Genomic DNA, 19,756 nt, shown 5'->3' on the forward strand with positions numbered 1-19,756 from the left:
TCTTAATCATTAGTAACTAAACAAAAAGTGACTCGCAATCATCTTAAGTCACTCTTAAATCATCCATGACCATTCGGCCAACCTTAACCAATAAAAGAGGAAAACTTACCCAAAACCCTAAAATGCCTAAGGAGCAATTCGGCGGAGATCTGAAATCTGAGATTCGATACTAATCCCCTAACAAAACCGATTTATTAAGAGTGAGGGAGAAAAGAAATCGGTACTAGGAAGACCAACTAAAAGAAAGTAAAGCACTTACATAAGAATCGATCGGCCAATGTTGAAGAAAAAGTGCCGGCACAACAGGATTTTGGCCAAAAGATATTCGGCTTTAGAGAAAGTAACTAGGAGCAAGAAAGAAAAGAGTTTGATGAGAAAGGAAGGGAAGAAATTAACACAAAATAAAAGAGAAAGAATAAGGGATTTTGACTTTTAGATATTTGGAGAGACACGTGTTTTCGGTAAAATAGAAATGAAGAATTCGGCATTAGCCTAGAATCCCCAAAATCGGCACCTATATATACTATAGCCAAATTTACCTATCCCCAAATTCCCAATTCGGCTCCACTTCTCTACACCCCTCATCTCCTAAATTTTCTCCCTGATAACTCCTTAATCCTTTCCTTAAATTTCTCCTCTGATCACTCCCTTCAGAGTTCACATCCAACACCACTACTGGCCATTTATTGAGCAAGAATAAATCCTTCTTTTAAGCAAGGAGGGATCCGAACCCCAAACCTCCTTGCCATGCATATGACGCCACCTCTAAGCCCTATATGTGACGTTACTTGACACTCCAACACAAGGCTCATTGTGTCCAATTCCTCATTTATTTATTTAAAAACCAAACTACTTGCCATTAAGGTTCTTTTAATTATTAAACTATAATTTCCTTCACCCCAAAGTTTGAACTCAAAACTTAACCATGGCCTATTATCACATAAATAACACTTGACTGGGAATATTAAGCATCCCTTTTATCAAAACCGAAAAAAAGTTTGAGATTTTTAGGGCGTTACAACTCTACCCCCTAAAATAAATTTCGTCCTAAAAATTTTACTTGATCCAAACATTTGAGGATATTGATGTCGCATCGCTTCCTCAGGTTCCCAAGTAGCCTCCTCAGCCTTGTGATTACGCCAACGCACTTTGACTTATGGGATGGACTTCCTTCTGAGTACCTTAACATCACGACCAATTATTTGTATGGGCTCTTCCTCGAAAGTTAAGTCTAGCCTAACCTCAATCTCCTCAATCGACACGACATGTGAAGGATTCGAGCGATACCATTTTAGCATGGAAACATGAAACACGTCGTGGATTTGGCTTAGTTCAGAAGGTAATTCCAGCTGATATGCGACTGGCCCAATCCACCTCACAACCCGATATGGCCCAATGAACCTTGGGCTTAGCTTCCCCTTCCGTCCAAACCTTAATACCTTCTTCCACGGAGAGACCTTAAGAAAAACTAAGTCCCCCACTGCATACTCAATCTCTCGACGCTTAAGGTCAGCATACGACTTCTGCCTATCCGAGGCCTCCTTCAACTGATCTCGAATCAATTTTACCTTACCCTCAGTATCTACTACTAACTCAGGACCCAAAACTCTTCGTTCACCCAATTCCGTCCAACATGTTGGAGCTCGACACCTTCGCCCATACAGTGCTTCATACGGATCCATCCCAATACTTGCTTGATAACTATTATTGTACGCAAATTCGGCTAACGACAAATAGTCTTCCCAACTACCTTGGAACTCAATTACACATCCCCTCAACATATCTTCCAAAACTTGGATCACCCTTTCTGACTGTCCATCAGTTTGAGGGTGGAATGCCGTACTAAAGTTCAACCTAGTACCTAACACTTCGTGCAACTTCTTCCAAAATCGCAAAGTGAAACGTGGGTCCCTATCAGATATTATGGAAACTGGCACTCCATGCAATCTCACAATCTCTGCCACATACAACCTAGCCAGCTTTTGTAACGAGTAATCGGTGCGGACCGGTACAAAATGGGAAAACTTGGTTAACTGATCCATTATAACCCATATCGAGTCTTTCTTAGTAGGCATCAAGGGTAGCCCACTAACAAAGTCCATAGTAACCCTCTCCCACTTCCAAAGTGGAATCTTTACAGGCTGAAGCAATCCTGAAGGCAACTGATGTTTCGCCTTCACCTTTTGACAAATCAAGCATTTACTTACGAACTCCATAACCTCGCGTTTAAGTCCAGGCCACCAATAAAGCTCACGCAAATTTTGATACGTGTTGTTTCCACCAGAATGCATAGCATAGAGACTGCATGCGCTTCCCGTACAATAGACTGCCTTAGATCATCGTCCTTTGGTATGTACATTCTCTTATGGAAACACAACACTCCTTCACTATTTATCCCAAAGTCTGACGTCTCCTAATTTTCTACTTGTCTAAAACGAGCACCCAAAGTCTCATCCACTAACTGCTTACTCTTTATCTATTCGACCCACACCAATTTTACTTGAAGCTCAGCTAATAAGCTACCATCATCCAACAAGCTTAAACGGGCAAGCATAGCCCTCAAGTCCGACTTAACCCTACCACTCAACGCGTTGGCTACCATATTTGCTTTGCCAGGGTGGTATTCAATCGTACAATCATTATCCTTCAATAATTCCACCCACCTATGCTGCCTAAGGTTTAGCTCCTTTTGGGTAAGGAGGTATTTCAAACTCTTATTATCCGAATAAATTATGCACATCTCTTCGTATAAATAATGCCTCCATATTTATGCGAAAACTACCGCAGCTAGGTCCAAGTCATGGGTTGGGTAATTCACCTCGTGAGTCTTAAGTTGATGTGACGTATACGCAACCACCTTTCCTTCCTGCATCAATACACAGCCCAAGCCCACATGCAACGCGTCACTATAAATCGTAAACTCTGTAACAGCCCAATTTTGGGCCTAGTCGGAACAGTAGTTTTGGGACCACTATTTTGAGGCTAGAGAATTTTTTTTTAGTTATTTTATGTGTTATAATATAATTTTATAAGTGCATGTAAATTTTGGTAAGTTAATTTTAGCGATTTCTAGTCTAATTTCGAAAAAGGACTAAATCGCGTAAAATGTAAAAGTTGTGTTAATGCCTAAATGTGTTAATAGACTAGAGAAATAAAATTGGAGGCCTTTAAAGGGAAATTAGACCCTTTCTAAATGTGTGGTCGGCCAAGGGGAGACCAATTGGTCAAAAAGCCAAAAATTGTGGCTTTTAGGTGTTTTATTTTGACTAATTTGTAATAAAATAAGAAAAAAGAAATAAAATGTCATTTTCTCTTTCATTTCTTCTTCTTCCTCACGAAAATGGAAACAAAGAATGGGGGTTTTGAGCTTTAAACTTTCAGCCACTTTAAGCCCTAACAAGTAAGTAATCTTTGGTTATTTCTTAATGATTTTTTACATTTTTGGATAAGCTTTCAAATGAGGGGTCTAGTTTGCAAAATGATAAAGAGTCTAGAGTTTTTCCATGAATGTATATGTGTTTTTTTTCTGAGTTTTTATGGAAGAATATGAGTTATAGTTGTCTAATAAACAACTTTTGTGAAGGAAATTTGCATGAAAATACCTTAAAAAGGTTATTATGCAAAGTTGTAAAACAAGTTGTATATGTGTGAAATAGTTGAAATTATGAGTTGCTATAGTTATGAAAATGGTTCATCTAGGCTCAAGGAGTAAAAAAAATGTGATAAAAATCATTTTACGAGCCTAGGGGCAATTTGGTAATTTTGGCAAAATAGAGGGGCAAAATTGTAAATTTTGCTAAAGTGTGTCAATGGACTAATTTGATCAGTACATTGTTTTAATTAGCTAAATGTGATGTTTTATATGTTGAAAAACACGATTTGGACCTAGAACGGGGAAAATCAATTTATGGACGATTACGTCTATTTCACCTTTGTGGTATCGAGGTAGGTTCATATGTAAATAATACCATGCTATACATGTATTTAAATGTAAAAATATTAATGTGTATGTGATTAGTATAAATATGATGAGACAAAGCCTTGATAAGCGAGGAAAAATCCCGTTTGAACCTTAGGAATAAAATAGGATACGAGTGACATGTCACTAGGAATTATGAGTATAGATGACTAGCTCGAGAGTGAGCATTTAAATGTCATGAGATATGAGGTAGCTTTAGCTACAATTGAGGCATTTATGTGCAAAGGTTTTTTCTGAGTATCCAATTAGTATTCCAAGTGTTCAACAGGTAATCCAAGGAAAGAGTTGATGATGGTCCCAATGAGGTAAGTCATTGGTAAGTATGCACTTGAGTTATGTTACAAGTTGTGCAGGTATGTACATTAAGCCTATGAGAATGCCTTGGTATGTGATGATCTAGGATGCATAAATATGTGTTCTTACCATGATGGTGAAATGATGTTTTATTAAATTTGTGAACAATGATTATGAATGAGTAACTTAGCCTTGATAGATTTAAGTTATTGCAGTAGTGTAATTTTGAAAATATACTAAAAATAGTGTAAAATGAGTTAGAAGCTTAATAAAATATGAAAATAAATCTTATTGAGTCTAGTTTCTTATAAAAGAAAAAAAAAGTTCCTATAATGAGATATTTGAAGTTGTGAGGGACAGAGTCAGAATGACTTCGAAATCCCCTATCCTGATTTGATAAAATCATTATAAATTCTAAAAAAATGTTTATGAGTTATGATTTATATTTTTAGAATACTTAATGAGTCTAGTTTCAATAAAAATAGACTAGGACATTATTCGAGTCCTGTGTTATGAGATAATTGAACTTTAGTGCAGAAGGGTCTGAACTGTTAGATAGTGAATCAAGGGTAACTTTGAGGAATAAATTGTACTAAGTGGCTAAACCAAAAATTCTGGAAATTTTATGGTAGAAAGGTACATGAGTCTAGTTTAAAAGAAAATTAATGGAACTTAATTTGGAGTTTTTTATCTTTAGATATAAATAATTTAGTGATTGTTTCTCAGGAAGATAGTTTGTCGTGAATTTGAGAATATGTTGTAAACATTGATAAAACATGTTAATGAGTTGCTTATTGTTTTCATATGAACTTACTAAGCGTAAAGCTTACCCCCCTTTTCTTTCCCATGTTCCCTAGGGTTGCCAGGTTAGCTCGGGTTGGAGGCCGTCAGAGATATTATCACACTGTCGAGTTAACGCTATCGGCGTAAGTAAATCCTAGTGTTTTGAGTCTATGGCGTGTATAGGATTTTAATGTTGAGTATGTGATACTATGATTTAGCCAAACGCATTGGCTTGTTATTAAGATAGTATATAGTCATGTGAATTGCCTATGTCGGCTAATGATGTTATAGGCCTATATGATTATTCTTATGCATGTATGTTATTATCTCTTGTGATGTGGCTTACAGCATGTATGCCTAGAGATTGAATTGAGATTCATTGATGAGTTAGTAACTGATACAAGATTAAGTGATTGGTAAATAGTTAATAATGCCTCATGAATGGTTTGTGGATATGATTATGCATGCCTAGTGATGGACATAAGGTTTGTAACGTAATGATACTCATGACAAGTATGTGGTAATGATGTGAGTAAATTCTATGATATTTATTGCATAAGAAATTGACATGATCATAACATGTTTGTATATGTTTAAGAGCTCATTTATGTCATGTTGTATGTTATTGGATAAGTATGTGTGCATATGTTGTGAGGGTGACAAATGGCTTGGAAAATAGCCTTGTAATTGTCTACACGAGTAAACACACGAGCGTGTGTATAGACCATGTGTGACACACAGTCTGCCCCCATGGGCATGTGTCATGGCCGTGTTTTAAAGTCAGTGTTGCACACGGGCCAAGGGCACAAGCGTGTCCCAAGCCATACGGGCGTGTGTGACTACACGGTCTTAAGTTCTCGATTTAGTCCCGAGCCGCCTCTAATGCATGTTTTGGGCCTCGTGAGCCCGTTTAAGGGACAAAATATATGTGAAATGAAAAGTTTTAAATTGATCAAAATTTTACGACTCGGTTTTATATAATTGGTTAAGTTTAAGTCCGGTAGCACTTTGAACCCTGTCCCGGCATTAGATATGGGTGAGGGGTGTTACAAACTCCTTCCCAGGCTCTGGCTGAATCAACACAGGGGCCTCAGTTAAAACCTTCTTAAGCTTTCCAAAACCCTCTTGCTACTTGTCCCTCCAATCAAACGATACCCCCTTCTTCAACAACTTAGTTAAAGATGCAACAATTAATGAAAAGCCCTCAACAAACCGCCTATAGTACCCTGCCAAGCCCAGAATACTTCGAATTTTATACGCTGACTTAGGTGTTTTCCAGTCTAACACTGCTTCAATTTTTCGGGGATCCACCTCAATTCCCTCAGCTGACACCACATGTCCTAGAAAAGTAACCTCCCTTAGCCAAAATTCGCACTAAATGAATTTGGCATACAGCTGCTTGTCCCTCAAAATCTGTAACACAATCCTTAAGTGTGCAGCATGCTCATCCTCATTTCTTGAGTACACCAAGATGTCATCTATAAAAACCACCACGAACTGATCCAGGTAGGGTTAGAAGACCCGATTCATGAAATCTATGAAAGCGACAGGTGTGATCGTAAGCTCGAGTGACATCACCAAGAACTCGTAGTGCCCATAACGAGTTCTGAAAGCTATTTTATAAACATCCGCCTCCTTAACCTTCAATTGGTGATACCCCAAACGTAGATCAAGCTATCTTATAAACATCCGCCTCTTTAACCTTCAATTGGTGATACCCCAAACGTAGATCACTCTTTGAGAAAACAGAAGCTCCCTTAACTGATAAAAAAGATCATCGATTCTCGGCAGAGGGTACTTGTTTTTAATAGTTAACTTGTTCAACTGCCGGTAGTTGATGCACATTCATAACGTCCCATCTTTCTTCTTTATGAATAATACCGGTGCTCCCCACGGAGACACACTTGGTCGGATGAATCCTCGATCCAACAATTCCTGAATCTGTGCCTTAAGTTCTACCAACTCCTTCGGTGCCATCCGATAAGGGGCGATGGACACCGGAGCCGTACTAGGTAACAACTCGATTCCAAATTCCACTTCTCTGTTGGGCGGCAACCTTGGCAGCTCATTGGGAAAAACATTAGGAAATTCCCTAACTGTTCTCAACTCCTTAATAGTAGGGCTCTTAGCCTCTATATAGCTAATATAAGCTAAATGGGCTTCGCATCCCTTCCGCACCAACTTCTCAGCCCTTAATGCCGAAATCACATTTGACAGATAATTTTGGCGTTCACCAATCACCACCACTCCTTATCCTCCATCGTTCTTAACACCATTCACTTTGTAGCGCAATCCAAGGTTGCACAGTGTTTCACCAACCAATCTATAACCAAGATTAAATCAAACTCGCTAAACGGCAGTTCCATCAAGTCTGCTAAAAAGGTAACCCCTTGAACCACTAAAGGTACCTCCCTAACAACTTATTCACTCCCATTAACTGGCCTAACGGACTTATCACAGTAATCTCATTCGCAGTAATTTCAAACATATCACCCAAAGGTTCAGTCATATTGCATGCAACATATGAATGTGTTGATCCAATATCAATCAATGCAATGTAAAGTAACTCATGTATAAAGAACATACCCGTTATCACATCTAGGGCATCTCCATCTTCTCGGCGACGAGTAGCATAAACCAAAGCTGGCTGCCTCATCTCAGCATGGCCTGCATTTTCGCCTAGTGCTCCACGTCCACAGCCATTGCCATTACCGCCTTTGGCCTGACCACGGCCCCTTGGCGGTAGCTGACCACCCCTTGGTGGCTGAACACTACCTCGGCCCATGATTGGCACTTGACCTGGCATTCTAGGGCAACTCTTGATCCTATACTCCATAGATCCACAAGCTAGCTAAGCTCTCGTCCTCTTCCAACACTCGCCTACGAGACTTTTCCCCCAATCAGCACAAGGTGGCACCCCTGGATTAACAATAGGGGCCCCTGCTCTAACTGGCCTATTAACTCTAGCCTTAGCCTTAGGCCTCTGTCCAACACTAGAAGTCTCAGCCTCCCTTTTATTCTTACCCCTTTCTTTTTCCCGATTTAGGTTCTCAGTGCGCTTTACCTCCTCTGCTATCTTTACTTTCTCTACCAACTCCGAGAAAACTCGCTCCCTTTGTGGAGCTATAAATACTTTGAGGCTATCCCTAAGACCATCCTCAAACCTAACACAACACTCATAGTCCGTTTACACCATAACTCTTTCATACCTAGTAAGGCATAGAAATTTCACCTCATACTCCGTCATAGATTTGTTCCCCTAGGTCAAGTTCAGGAACTCTTTCCTTCTAGCATCCACATAACTCGCACCCACATACTTCCCTTGTAACGCAGTTTTGAAGAACTCCCAAGTGACCTGCTCAGGTTGGGTGCCCTCTTTCACTGTCAGCCACCACTGGTAAGCTTCTTCCCTAAGTAGTGACACTGCCCCTTTCAACTTTTGTTCAAGTGAACAGTCCAAGTCCTCCATTATCCTTTCAGTGGCCTCTAACCAGTATTCAGCCACGTTAGGAGCCACACTAGCCACGCCCTTAAAGATCTCAGCCCCATTTGATCGAAGTCACTTTGGAATTGAACCCTGATTTCCCATGCCATTATTGGGCCCTGTGACCCTTTCCAAAATCCTCAACATTGCTTGCGACAATGCATCATTCCCTGCGGCCTGATCATATGGTCCAGTCTCAGCCACGGCCGAGGTCGGAGCCTCTCCTACTCCAACATTGGGCATGTGCCCGATGTCGACGATCCAACCCTAACACTTCCACGGCTTCTTGCACCTTTGCTAGCAATCATCGTTGATTCACGTATTATCTGGATTAGAAATTTTATGAAGTTTTAGTTAGTTTCAATAATTAAGCCAATGTTTTATGATAGTATTAAAAAGAAAGTTGTTTTCGTAAATCCTCTACAGTTTCAAGGTCCTACGGGCTTCAGTTTCACTCCAACTAAAAGCCTCAGTATAATCATCTAAAGTAGCCCACTAAATAAAAAATTTATCAAATTAAACAAGCTTAATAACAAAAGAACTTACTTGGTTCAACGTCAGAGGCTCGGTGTGCCGCACAGTAAGATTTTTTCCAAAACATTGTGATCCAAATTTTTTTAATAAAACCCAAATAATAAGGCCCACTTCACAGCCCGAGTTTTGCAACCTGGCTCTACTACCACAAAATGTAATACCCCAAACCTGGCCTGGACGTTATGGCCGGATCTAACATGTCACATTGAAGTGTTTTATCAAAAACCTTATTTTCATTGAAAACCCTTCAGAAGAGAAAATTTAAGTAACATTCAGTTTGTATTTAGTTTCAAAGCGTAGTAATGACAATGAAATAATATCTAGCGAATAGGCCTTATTACAATTCGGACTGAAATAACTTAAAATACTATAAATTATATGCTTAAGAAAATAGGTCCAAGTTGTCTTGCTAGCTAGCCACCTTAGAGTCCTTCCAACCATCGAACCACCTACTGAGGATCACCTGAGAAAAATAAAAGAGAGGGGTGAGTTTTCAAAAACTCAGTGTGTACAACCCTCAGTAAATAGTAAAGCATGCAATAAAAAATCTTTTTGGGCCTCAGCCCAATTCAATATCAGAACAGATGTAAAGCAATCAAATATGCACGAATCCTACCCATCCAACTACTACACACCATCTCCATCCCCCGATACATACCATGTAGGGATATAAATATCGACCCACCCATCTGATACACTCTAATGATAGCCCGGTTGCGGTACTACCTAACTTTGCAGCAAGCTGCTACTCATATATTAGGCTTAAAAAGCCACCGGTGGATCTACAGTCGTCAATCAACCATGCGATCCTCATATTCTTCATCTGTTCCATAAATCCCAACCCATATACAAGCTAATCAAAATGCCCTATGAATGCAGCAGGTATACATGTAACATCCATAAATCTTACATCCACACGTAGGGGTATTTTAGTCATTTTTGCCCTTACGGGCATTTCGATAATTTCTCTTTATTATGGGTAATATACCTTGGCCTGTTAACAAGTCCTCGTTGGCTAAAGTGAACAGATGCTATGCACCAGGTAAGATTCCAGAGAAGAGAAGGTCAGTCATTAAGACCGCTTAAATACCAAGCTCTCCTTAGATCCAATCCTAGACATGCATATACCCATTGCCACACCTTAACCTTATGACTCGTCCACGGTGGCAATTAATTAATTAATTAATTAAGTTTTATATCTGATTGAGTAATTACCAAAAACTAGGTTCACAACCCCTTACTAAACACTAACAGATCCGCACTTATTCATTTGGCCCCTTTAGGCCCAATCTCATTCATATGGCCCATTTGCCTCAATCACATTCATATGGCCCATCAGGCCCAATCACATTCATAGCCATGCAATCATATGATTCTTCATCACATAATACCAAATTGCCAATTTTGCCTATTATGGGCCCTACAGCCTATTGGCCCATTCAACCCATTCTGGCCCAGTTGGCCAATACACGACCCAAGTCCATGGAATCGCTCATGGAGCCTCTGATAACCTATCGGTTTCCCCCCTTACGAGTGTTCGCGCACTCGCAAGTCTACTGTAGCCAAACTTCTGGCTTTTCGGCATTTCGAGATTTGCCGGTCTACTGTATGTATGCAGTGTATGTACACACCTGATACTAAGACGTGCCGCGATCTCCTTAGCCATGAACCTACAAATGATGTCACTTAATGATCAATTACAAACTTATCAAATACGATCACCAAAAATTGAAAATCTCAACTTTGCCTTACCTTGAATGGTAAGCCTTAACAACCCTTCCTTGATCACTAATCACGAGCATTTCTTAAATCTGCATCAATCTTAATCATTAGGAACTAAACAACAAGTGACTCGCATTCATCTTAAGTCACTCTTAAATCATCCATGACCATTCGACGAACCTTAACCAATAAAAGAGGAAAACTTACCCAAAACCCCAAAACGCCTAAGGAGCAATTCGGCAGAGATCTGAATCCGAGATTCGATACTAATCACCTAACAAAACCAATTTAGAAAGAGTGAGGGAGAGAAGAAATCGATACTAGGAAGACCAACTAAAAGAAAGTAAAGCACTTACACAAGAATCGATCGGCCAACGTTGAAGAAAAAGTGGCGGCACAATAGGATTTTGGCCAACAGATATTCGGCTTTAGAAAAAGTAACTAGGAGCAAGAAAAAAAAGAGTTTGATGAGAAAGGAAGGGAATAAATCGACACCAAATAAGAGAGAAAAAATAAGGGATTTCAGCTTTTAGATATTTGGGGAGAAAAGTGTTTTCGGTAAAATAGAAAGGGAGAATTCGACATTAGCCTAAAATCCCCAAAATCGGCACCTATATATACTATAGCCGAATTTACCTATCCCAAATTCCCAATTCGGCTCCACTTCTCTACACCCCTCATCTCTTAAATTTTCTCCCTGATAACTCTTTAATCCTTTCCTTAAATTTCTCCTCTGATCACTCCCTTCAGAGTTCACATCCAATGCCACTACTAGCCATTTATTGAGCAAAATTAAATCCTTCTTTTGATCAAGGAGAGAATCGAACCCCAAACCTCCTTGCCATGCATGTGATGTTAATGTGATGTGAATCATGATAAGTTTTATAATTTATGAATGTCCATTCTTGAAGACTAACTATTATCACGACAAAGGCAAGCGCACCTTATCGAACAGTAGTATAGCTTATGGCAAGACCGGGTTGTCGGACGCAAAGGAACTAAAAGTACTAGTACTAACTTTCTTTTTATTATCTAGCCTAAAAAAAAAGGGGTTTGTTTTATCTAAACTAATTACTAAACTAAGAATGCACAGAAAGTAAATTGGGGAAATAACATTTGGGAAAACTGAATGATTTGGACAATACCTAAGGGAGAAATCAACCTAGACTTCACTTGTTATTGACTCTGAATCAGACGATTTATTCACTTGACTTGATCCGTCGAAATCCATAAGTTATATTATTATCTCTCTCGAGACTAACAACATCTAACCCTAGGTTGATTAATTGAAATCTCTTTCTAATTAAAACCCCTGGTGTTGAATTAACACGATCTATGGATTTCCTTATTAGGTTTCACCCTAATCCAACAAAATTATGTCACCCTATCTCTAGGCATGCAATCAACTCTGCTTAATTACGTTAGATCTACTCTTAGACAGGGACTTTTGCTCCTCTAAATAAGCACATCATTACTTGAATCAATATCCTGGAATATTAAAGCAAGAATTAAGAACACATAATTAAAAACAAGTCAAATATTTATCATATAATTCAGAAAATAATAACAAGATCCATCTTAGGTTTCATTTCCCTTAGGTATTTAGGGGATTTTGTTCATATTTATGAAAGGAAACATCTTAAAAGAATAAAGATAACAAAACATAAAGAAAACCCAAAACTCCTGAAGGAAATTGAAGGGAGATCTTCAGTCTTGAATATGAATTCAGCTTCTGAGATGGATCGATTGGCTTTCTTCGAGTAATTCCTTGCCTCCTACTCCGTGTGTCCCCTCTAATCCTTCTCTAGTGTGTTTAAATAGGCTTTAGAATGCCTAAAAGCCCTCAAGAGTGGCCTTTTCCGAATAGGAGTAAACTTGGGCTTGACAGGGGCACGCTCGTGTTTGATTTCTTCAATCCATCTTCAAGTCTATTAAATAGACACGGGCGTATGGTCTGCCCGTGTACGAAAGTCTAGGCCATGTTGATTTCATATGTTGGTCTATTTTCTCCGTTTTCGGCCCATTTATCGCTCTTTTCACTCTCCTATGCTTACCTAAGTATAAAACATGAAATTAAAGGATTAAGAGTATCGAATTCACCAAATATAAGGAGAAATGCTAAGCATGGGATAAAAACATGTATAAATTGCGGTTTATCAAATACCCCCACACTTAAGCGTTTGCTTGTCCTCAAGCAAAATCCTCAACTCACAATTAAGAATTCATTTTTCTTAACTTATATTTTCTATTAATAATATCTCAAAATAGTGTATAAGTAATCATACATTGAGAGTTCAACTAGAAGAGCATCAAAGTTTCAAACTTTCTAAGTTGAGCATTTTATCACAAAAACATAGGTGTCTCCCCTTATCTAAGTGATTACTTTTGATTCAAAATATCACAGAGTTTTAACATCCTCACAAGGATTCACTCAAATCGCTCGAGGTGTTTAAGGACAACAAGTTAGGCACTCAATAGTCAATATGAAAAGTTATTACCATAGGCTTGCATGAAAATCAAATCTCCACCACTATATATTGAGATGAAACATCAATCAAAAGGTCTTTAGAGGGTTTTAATATGGCTTTGGTTAGGGCGTGTGGTCACAAGCTGAAAGAAAAGGGTAGAATCGAGATTGAATTGAAAAATTACCTAACTAGAAAAATAATTAATCATCAATTGAATACAAGTGAGCTTCTTCTCAGAATATGGATTTAAACATTTAAGCTAAAAAACAAAGAATTCTACTAATATAAATGTATGTATTGTAATTTTTTTTAAGAACAAATCAAATAACATAGGCTAAATATCAAAGATAAAACATAGCTAAGAAATTTATTCAAATCAAATCTCAACAAAAATAGGGATCAAATTAATTTAGGGGATTTCAACAATAATGGGTTATGGGTTAATATTGAGGGTAAACCAATTAATGGCTTGTTAGGCTCAAGGGGGTTCACTAAGGGTTAATTATGAAGGTAGGCTTTTATGGAGTGAGTGGGTTAAACTTAGGTGCCTTTATCATCTCAACATATTAAATCAAAGGTGTGGTCTTGACATGCATAATCAAGTAAGTTCTAGAATAACAAATCAATATTGACGCACTCAAAGCAACAATAAAAATGAGCATGGAAGAAATAATATATGCTCTAAAGGCTCAAGATCTCACAAAAATTATGGCTTTTTGATGTTAACTTATGAATTTCAACTCAAGATAATACCTAAACTTGGGGAAACAACCTAAAAATTTTTAATTCTCAAGAATTAACTTTTCATGCCTTTAAAGTTTAAACAGTCAATGCATAAATGCCTATGTTTTAATTCAAGACATATCAATAAAAATCATAAATTAATCAAGATTCATTCTAATAGTGATATGAGAAGATTATTTAAGAATAAGACAAAATTCAGGGATTTTTTTTGATAATGATATAAATATCTCCCCCCACACTTAAGACGTACATTGTCTTCAATGTACAAAGTTAGCTTTTCTAAAAAATATATATATAAGATCATAAGATAGGGAGAGAAAGGAAACTTCCTGAATGATAAATGAAATCCTTAACTTGGAGTCATGGAAAGTAATTGGCAAAGGCAATGATGAGATTGGAGGAGGATACTCTGGTGGTGGTAGAGGTTGGGTTCCACAATCACAGTGTCTAGCGAAGAGGTGATCGTGGTGGTTGGGGAGGACATGGCAGTTGTGGAGAACCTTTTCGAGTGGAGTTTCAAGTTCCTAAGTAATAGTGAGCTTTGGAGCTCTTTATAACTGCAATAGAATCAATAACTCTTTAGGAAATATAAAGAAGCATGATTACTCGTAAAAAAATGGCCGAAAGTATAAATTGTTCAATATAAACTATAAAACCTAAGGATGAAATAAAATTAAAATAAAAGAAAAATAAAATAAAAGGTAGTTTTAAAAAGATAAAAATAAAAGATAAAAATAATAAATAAAAGTCTTTAAACATTTTCATCGCTAGATGGTTCGCGAGGTGGGGGCGGCGATGAGATGTGAAGGTGCTGACAAATCTGATGTAGAGTTGCATCAATGTGATCAAAGCGCTGAAAACATTGCTGCTCGAATCGAGTAAGGCGCTAAGAGATGTTAGAGAGTGAAGCCGCTGCATGAACTGGACGATGAAAAAGTGGTGGCTAAGAGGCTGAATCCTCGTGAGGCGGAGGGATATCATCGGCAATGTCCTCTGGGTCCTCCTGCTCAGCTGACTGGACAAGGCGGTACTAGGGAGGATCAAATCACATCGTCGCTCGATCATCCTCATATGTAGCATACTCTGGATGCCCTGTGGGGACATCTGACCGATGAGAGTGAGGAAGGATGCTTGCGCCGCCGTGTTGAGGAGACCGAAGTACCGTGCTAGGTGATTCACATAAGGGCCAATGGAAATGACTCCCCTCTTACGCCGCTCCATTTGATGGCAAATGGCTAGGGTGATAAAATAGGCGAGGTCGAACATGTGCCCATTCGTCATGCTCCACAAAAAATAGGTGTCGTTAGTGTTGACGACGTCGGTGCTCTCTCGCCGCCTTGTCAGAGTGTAGGCAAAGATGGCATGTAAGTACCTCAAGGATGGGGCAAGGGCCGATACCTTAGAGCGGCTGGGGTCATAGGTGGCCGAGTCAGGGACTAAAGCACTCCAACACTTCAAAGGAAAATAGTGGATATGGCGATGGAGGGTGTCGAGTTTGTTGTCGTCCATGAACTCCTTCGTATACAGCTCTAGTGCAATTCTAAACTCAGGTACGCTCAACTGGAGTACTAAACCGCCGAGACGAAACTGGACCGTTCTAGGATCATCGAACTGTTTCATAATGACTTGAAGGTGGAAGGTCCCGAGTGTGATCTCGAGGTACGTATGCTCGATGATCTCGAAAAAGAGGCCTCATCTATCAGTCGTCAGAAGGGCTCGGATCGCGTCAGCCAGTTTGATTTGTTTAAGTGCTGCCCAATCAATGCAATGACCCACACTTAGGGGTCGGGCCCGTAGAATCTAAAAAAGTTCCTCCTATGGTCCCGAGGGAAACTGGAGGAATGGATGCCTGATTTTTGCAGTAGGACCCGATGATGATGCTGCTCCTTTCCTCTTCTTCGAGGCGAGGATGGCAGTTTTCTTGCCACGTGGGTTTGACATGGTATCTGCAATGGAAAGACGAAGTTATATAAATACCCCCCAAGAATAGCATGGAAAGGTATGTAAGTATGTTAAAATTAAAGAATAATACTTCATAGGCATCATAGGCAAAAGGGAAGATGTATCGAAAAGTAACTAAATCCTAATAGAAAGATATATCAAGTCATTAGTAACAATAAGAACATAAGAATGGTGCTAAATGGAATACCTAGTGAATAAATGCATGTGGGATTGATAATATGTAATATGGTGTAGGTAAGCATGAAATCCATGGAAACAAGAGAATAATGGATGAATGTAGCATAATGTATTGACTAAAATGGTAAATTTCTAACAAAGAGCATAAACATTATTATCATTAGAACCATGAATATTAAGAAAAATAGTCAAATAGCACAATAAAAAAATCATAAAATTAGTTAAAGAATTGAAGAGAATAGAGAGAAAAGAGTGAACAAACGCAATAGCTTGGTAGAGGGAGGAGCTTGGGTCGTCGATGGTGGTGTTGTGGTCGGCGCACGGGCGTGGCAGGGAGTGTGTGAAAAAGGATTTCGGCAGCTAGGGTTTGATATTTGGGGAAAGGGATGATGAATAGTGGGGGGTTTATATAGATTTTGGACGTGCCCAAATTTCAGACGTGCAACCTAATTTTAGCCCGTATGTATCGTGATTTTCAAATTTGGGCACGTCTAAAATTCAGCCCACGCTCGTGTTCTTTGGGCGTGTTGATGCACACGGCTGTGTCGCACGGCTGTATTCTACTTCGTTCGCTTCTCCCACGCCCCTGTATGTATGTCCACGCCTGTATTGTTTTGTCAGTCTTGACCACGGGTAGTGAGCACGGGCATGTCGCACGCTCGTATTTTTTTGACAGATTTACCCACGACCATGTCGCATAGCCGTGGCAACTTATTGACTCCCATGTTGGGGAAAAATTTTGCCCTGTTTTCACACTACCGTATCCCACGACCGTGTTACCTTTCTGGTATGGGCACGGCCTAAGGCACGCCCGTGTGCATGGCCGTGTGGTTCTGGAAAACTTATGTTCAGTGACTCAGTTAGTGAATTAAATGTTAAAAACTAAAATTTAAAGAAGTTAACACCGTTAGTGCTTGGGTTGCCTCCCGAGAAGCGCTTATTTATAGTCTAAGCTTGACTTACCTCTCTGTTACATGGTTATGGTGGTGCGAGGATTTTACACTCCTCATCCCTACTATCAATTTTATCAAATAAGGTTTTAGACGAGTACTATTTACCTTAAACGTATCGAATTTAGAATGAATTACCTCGACTGTGCTGTATGGGAAAATGCTAAGTACCGTAAGAGGGATTTCTCTATTAGGTTTAGAGGTGGCAATCTGAGGGTCTGCTGCATCTAATAGTACTTTGTCTCCAAACTTAAGTTGATTTGGTAAAATATTGAACTCGTCATGGCATGGTTTTAGTTTATCGTGTGATCTCGATTTTTGTGTCCGCCATTCATCTAGTTCCTCCACCTGTAGCCTTCGTTCTTCATAGATGGGTCCTTTGTCGTTACTCGAACATGGCTCAGGTGTGTTCTTTGAACGTGTTTCCTACAAAGAAGGTTTCACCACATGATCAGTATTAGTAGTACGATTTATACAATCACCCTCGATATTTGATGTGTTACTTGAATTACGAACTTTAAGAGTGATTGTTTCCTCACCCACACGAAGTGTGAGTTCACCTGTACCAACATCAATTATAGTTCTAGTAGTTTCTAAAAAGGGCCTTCCTAAAATTAAAGGCACGTCACTATCCTTTTCTATGTCTAGAATAACAAAATCAACTAGGAATATGAATTTGTCAATTTTAATGAGTACATCTTCAATAATACCCCTAGGAAATCTGATTGTTTTGTCTGCTAACTGAATGCTTATCCTAGTTTGTTTGGGTTTCCCAAGACCTAGTTGTTTAAACATTTTATAAGGCATGACATTGATACTAGCCCCTAAATCAGCCAAAGCATTATTAACATCTAAGCTACCAATTAAACAAGGAATCGTAAAACTCCCTGGATCTTTTAATTTGTTGGCTAGCTTATTTTGTAGTATGGCTGAGCAAACTACATTTAACTCCACATGCGACGCCTCATCCAATTTCCTCTTATTTGTTAAAAGCTCCTTTAAGAATTTGACTACGTTTGGCATCTGCGAAAGAGCTTCAATGAACGGTAAGTTAATATGTAATTTTTTTAATAATTTAAGGAATTTACTGAATTGTTCGTCTGTGCGGTCTTTCCTTGTCGCATTGGGGTATGGCATACGAGGTTTGTACTCTTTACTTACCGGTGTTTGTTCACTGTGGTCTACCTCACCTTTTCTTTTACTTACCACAATTCCTTGCCTCAGTTCTGGTTCAGGTTCGATTAACCCTTCCTCATCTTGAATGGTAATTGCATTGAGTTGTTCCCTTGGGTTAGATTCAGTGTTACTTGGCAGGCTACCTTGTGGTCGTTCAGAAATCAATTTGGTGACATTTGTTGATTCTTAAGTGCTGTTTCGGTATTCTGAAAGCGAGTTTCTGACACTGAGATAAACTTTGTTAGCATCTCCTCAAGGTTCGGCTTCTTTTCCTGTTGGTAAGGTGGCTGTTAAAAACTCGAAGGGTGTTGTGGCCTTTGATTTCTTTGACCGCCCCACGAGAAATTAGGATAGTTCCTCCAACCTGCATTATAAGTATTACTATATAGGTTATTTTGAGGTCTAGAGTTATTATTACCCATATATTGGACTTGTTCCTCATCGATGCTAGGGTTGAAGGGTTGATATTCTGTGTATGCTCCTCCTCCATTTGAATCGCACCTCATTACTGGATATACATGAGTAGAACCACACAAATCGTCAATCTTTTTATTTAAAAGTTCTACCTGGTTAGATAGTATAGTAACCGCGTTGAGGTTGAAAACACCGGCAGCTTTTGTCGGCTTTGTTCTCATGACTTGCCACTGATAGTTATTCAGTGACATCTCTTCAATAAATTCGTAAGCCACTTCAGGTGTTTTGTTATTGATAGTCCCACCAGCAGCTGCGTCGATAAGTTGCCTTGTTGAGGGGTTCACGCCTTTGTAAAACGTTTGAACCTACAACCATAGTGGTAACCCATGGTGAGGGCACCTTCTCAATAGATCCTTGTATCTCTCCCATGCATCATAGAGTGTTTCTAGATCCATCTGCACAAAAGAAGAGATATCATTCCTCAACTTAGCAGTTTTAGCCAGCGAAAAATATTTAAGTAAAAATTTTTCGGTCATTTGTTCCCAAGTAATGATTGACCCTCGTGGTAATGAGTTCAACCACTGTTTAGCTTTGTTCCTCAATGAAAAGGGAAACAACCGAAGGCGAATGGCATCATCATAAACGCCATTGATCTTAAAAGTGTCGTAAAACTCTAAGAAATTTACCAAATGAGCGTTTGGGTCCTTGTCCTACAAGCCATCAAACTGAACAAACTGTTGGATAATTTGAATTGTGTTAGGTTTCAGTTCAAAATTATTTGCAACAACAGCAAGCCTAACTATACTTGACTCAGTTCCGGTTAAAGCAGGTTTAGCATAATCATACATAGTGCGTGGAGTAGGATTCTGATTTACTGGATCAGCAGCAATTGTAGGAGGTAGCGGGTTTTCATGATTTTTAGCCATCTCCTCGGTTGTGGTGTGAATATCCTCCTCTTGCCCTTCCTCTATGTATCTTAAGCTTCACCTTATTTCTCTTCAGTTTCTGTGAGCTGTGTGTTCAATCTGACTATCAAAAAGTAATGGTCCTGATGGGTTTCTTCTAGTCA

General features: G+C 39.1%; 1 non-coding gene across 1 annotated transcript; it reads left to right on the top strand.

The window, feature by feature from the left end:
- The first annotated feature begins 19,068 nt into the window (after positions 1-19,068).
- LOC128287095 (small nucleolar RNA R71) lies at positions 19,069-19,175 on the top strand. Its single transcript, XR_008277795.1, has one exon. It is a non-coding gene; the product is annotated as a small nucleolar RNA R71 (small nucleolar RNA).
- The last annotated feature ends 581 nt before the right edge of the window (positions 19,176-19,756 follow it).

This window comes from Gossypium arboreum, chromosome 13, assembly GCF_025698485.1.
Source record: "Gossypium arboreum isolate Shixiya-1 chromosome 13, ASM2569848v2, whole genome shotgun sequence".
In the NCBI taxonomy this organism is placed as follows: Eukaryota; Viridiplantae; Streptophyta; class Magnoliopsida; order Malvales; family Malvaceae; genus Gossypium; species Gossypium arboreum.